Source organism: Erigeron canadensis, chromosome 3, assembly GCF_010389155.1.
Source record: "Erigeron canadensis isolate Cc75 chromosome 3, C_canadensis_v1, whole genome shotgun sequence".
Taxonomy (NCBI): domain Eukaryota; kingdom Viridiplantae; phylum Streptophyta; class Magnoliopsida; order Asterales; family Asteraceae; genus Erigeron; species Erigeron canadensis.
The window spans coordinates 15,010,372-15,015,075 of record NC_057763.1 but is presented as its reverse complement, the minus strand read 5'-3'; positions in this window follow the sequence as shown (position 1 = coordinate 15,015,075).

Sequence of the window (4,704 nt, the reverse complement as noted above, 5' to 3'; positions counted from 1 at the left end):
GTTTATGTTTTTAGGAACTTGTGTGTAATCATTTAAATAAGAACTTATGTTGATATTTAATGATTATGTTTGAACTTCAATATTATATATGTTTGTGTTTTGTATTGTATTTGTGTGTTATATATTGTTTTGCAGGTACAAGAACATAGAATCAAGGTTTATAAGTGTCGTAGAACACTTAAACGATGATTGGATGTTATGTACAAGTCAAACGAAGTCAAACAAAGAGTCAAAGGCACGTCCCTCGTGCTGACGTCATCAGCATGAAGGATTACCCTCGTGTCGACGTCAGCACGAGGTGAATTGACTTATTGTTAATTCGGGCCTAATTACGCGATTAAGGCTGAAGCCCACACAACCCAATACGTAACTAGTATAAATACAAGACCTAATCTACGAAATTAGGTTAATGATTGACTAATTCTTGAGAGTGATTCACGAATTTACGATCTAAGGTTATTTGTTCATTCGTGTGTTCTTCTACACGAACCACAAGCCTTGTGCATCTCCTTGGGTTGATTAATTACTTATTAATTAACAAAAGGCAATAGCAATCTAGTTATCTGAAGAGGATTCCGCACTCTTGACATAACGAATCGCATCTTATTACGATCACGCAACAATAGGGCACCTTACAAAGATGGACTTTGTAATCTATGTGGGGAGTATGAGGAATCAATGGATCACCTCTTTTGTGGGTGTGAATTGGCTAATTTGGTTTGGACTTTCATTAGCTCGTGGTGTAAAGCTACACCGTTCTCTGTTTTTTCAACAAAAGATCTAATTGAGATCCATGAGAATGTTGGTCTTGGGAAGAAGGAAAAGAAGGTTCTGAAAGGGGTTATCATGGTCGCGTGTTAGTGTATTTGGAAGGCTAGGAATGAAGTGAGGTTCTCAAATGTCCAAGTTAAGATCGAGAAACTTGTACAAGACATAAAATCTTTGGCCTTTCTTTGGTATAGCTGTAGAAAGAAAAATGTTAATATTACTTGGGATAGTTGGCGTAGATTCTTGATATAGTATTTGTACATAAACGTTGTATGTTGTTTGGTATCGCCACTTTGGCGGATACTTATTGAATGAAGTTCACTTTTCAAAAAAAATAAAATTAAAACGTGTCCATAATATATCTGACATTTGACTTGGTAATATCAAAAGAGTATGTGTAAAAAATGAGTCATAAAAGTTGTTTCCTTTTTTTTTTTTCCTACCTTTTTTTTCCTACAGGAAAGCATTTTCAAGAATTCAAGATATATTAAGTATAAAGATCCCTTTTGCAATTTTTGTTCTTTAATTTAAAGGACGATCAAATCAACATTATCCAAACCAAAAATATCTTACCACCACCACAATAACCAGCCAAACGCTGTAATAACCGTCTTAGAAATGTTCTAATTAAGTTCTTTAAACGTACTTTCGCCACTAGAACGACCAGACAGTTCAATTTGATTAAGTTCATGACGTGCTTTAGACCTCAATTATGTGCTTATATGAAGGTCAATTTGATCTTAAATCTTGATTGATATGACGAGTTCATAATTATGTACAATGAAATATTAAAGTTCGGTTTATAAACGTTCATGTTCATTAAAGTTTTAGTTCAAAATGTTCGCAAATGGTCCTGCATTTATAGGGTTCATTAAATATGGAAATGTATATATAAAAAAAGATGGAAACCTAGAGAGAGAAGTCACAACACTGTTCATTATCTTCTTCTTTCTACTTTCTCACACTAAAACACCTTGCAGCCACATTTTTCACCCATAAATTCATCCTTTGATTTTGAATTGTTAAATCAAAATCACTTGTACTTCTAGCATCCTTGTGGTAATCAAAACATATTTCTGGAATCAAATCTCAGGTAACAACAACAAATTGTGAGTTTTTGATCAAATTAAAAGTATACTTTTTTAAGTTTATGTTCTTGATGATTTGGTCCAATTTTGATTGAAAATCGTGTTAATGATTAATGGGTTTGTGTATAAATGTGTTTAATAACATGTATGTGAACAAATTTGGGTCATAACATGCTTTAAATCTACAAAACCCATTTTGTGAAAGTGAAAGTAAACTTGTTCTTCAGGTTATGACTTGTTCATGTGTTATTTGATCCTGAAAAGCATTAAAAGTGTTATGGGTTAATGTTAATATGCATATATGTGCTAGTGCTATGTTTTAACAAGTCCTGAAATCGATCTAGATCCTCGAATCACGTTATGTTCTTGTTCAGCTCGTCTGGGATCATGGGACGATCCTGGGTGGGACGATCTTGACCCCAAGATCGTCCTAGGCAACCCTTTGGTTCATAGTTCATGTTCATTTGATCTCGTGTGGTGTTGTGGTGTTGTTGGTATGATTAATGGGTAACTGATCCTTTGGATCGGTTTTGCTCAAACACTCGTTCATGAAATGATCTTGTACCTTCGTTCTTGTTCATTAGACTTGAAATGGTCTTGGCTAAAGAACCTGAAACGATCTTGAGACCTAGACCTATGAAACGATCTTGAACATGTACATTTGGACGATCTTGTCCTAGACTAAATGAGATGATCTTGACTGAACATTGAAACGATCTTGGACTCCCAAAACCCTATGACGATCCTGAACTCATCCAGTGGGACGACCTTGACATCCAAAACCCTAGACGCCTTTGTTCACTTCTATAACAACACGTACTTGTTCTATATCATACCACACTTGATCCATTAACACCAAAACAAGTTCTTAACAACATTATCACTTGATTAAACACGTCAAAGGCTGATCATTAACATCTAAGCTAGACCAAAGTTCGATCTAAGACAATGTACAAAGTGCAAACCCTAATTAAGTACATTTAAGACGTGTTCTATCTTGATTATCAAAGAACGAGTTCTATGAACAACTAAATCAAGTTCTGGAGGCTAAAGTTCATTAATAAAGACATGTTCAACTCATTAACACGATAAGTACTTATGTGTGAGATCAAAGACGTTCAGTTCGAGTCCAGTTCATGTACTTAAAGTTCATCTAAAACTCTTTCGAGTCAAAACTTTCAAAGATCTTCAAAGGACCAAATCATCAGTTCATCAAGGACAAGTCAGTGATTGAATAATCACATGAACTAATATACGTACTTATTTATGATCTATGATATGTACTAGACGTGCTTGGATTGCGATAGATATACTTACCTATCTTTGTGCTTGTTCACTGTGCTAATACTACTTGTGCTTGTACCAGATCACTGTGAGTTCACTAATCCCCCTTTCGTACTCTTGTTCAAGTTCTTTATCGGGGACTGAAAAGCATGAAAACTATTTTGTACTAGTACATATATTCTTGAACTATTTTACGTACTATATTATGAGCTTGATCTTGGACTACTTATGATATGATTCTTAAACTGTTTAAAATAGTATTTAAGTCTTGAATGGGCAAGATCTTAAAAACATCTATACTACTGTACTTGATCTCTATTATGTTCTAGTTCGTACATGTACTTGCTCAGTTCTTGTTCATCTATATTAATTCATGTCCCACGGTTCAGGGAATGAATGTACCAGTTCATATTAGTTCTTGTTCAGTATTTGTCTACTGCTATCAATTCATGTCCCACTGTTCAGGGAATGAACCGTAGGTAATTATGGACAGCGTTGTTTAGGGTAGGCCCACCCTCATTCTCCACAGTTCAGGAGGATGCATATTACTTGTTCTTGTCCATGTCATTGTTCTGACATAGATCTTACTTGACGTACTTGAGCTATATGAGCATACTATTACATTAAGGTTCAGTTCTGGCCAATCGGTTTAGCAGTGACAACTTATAACTAAAGTTTACTATATGCTCTTGTTTTGTTCATACTATTATAAAGTGTTTGTGTTCAAAGTGCAGTTCTTGACCTAGTTCTTAATATCATAAAGTACATATGTTCAACGTGCAGATCTTGATCTAGTCCTTATTATTACAAGTACATTGGTTCGACGTACAAAACTTATGATCTTGTTCTTATTATACATATATACGTATATGTAAACTAAAAGTACATTATGTGAATCTCACCAACTACTTTTGTAGTTGACTTTTTGAACTTACATGCTTTTCAGGCTAGGTTCATAGTTCTTTAGCATAGGAGTCTTCCTTTCTAAGCTCATACCTTTGGCGATTGTTCGAGCGTACAAGTTCAAGAACTATGAAGACCTTCCTTGCTACATCAGTTCAAGTTCTGTTCTTAAAAGACAATTGTTCTGTCATCCAGATATTGGCTATTCTAAGTTCATTTATGTTCTGTAATAACAATCGTACTTTTGTTCTTTAAATATAGTAATGGATGTGTTGGAACTTGTACTGTGTACAATTGTGCTTATCTGTGCATCCCGTATATTCCGCTTTAGTGGGGTGTTACAAACGCTATTCCCACCACCGCCGCCATAACCGTTGTTGGTGCTGGCATCCCCGTCATTGCCGTTGCCGTTGTTGTCACTAACCAGCACTAACACACTCAGCCGCCTCAATTCTGACGATGCTGCAAACTTTGGCCGAGTTCGAGTTTTATAGCTCGTTACAAATCAAACCGTGATCTATTTCCACCGTCACAACAGTTCCTTTTTCCTTTCAGGAGTGAAACCCTATCATCGATTTACTGTTTCGAAAGCTTGATGTATTGATCTTCACTTATACATACATCAATTTATATCCATCTCCTAGAGATCTACCAATATATA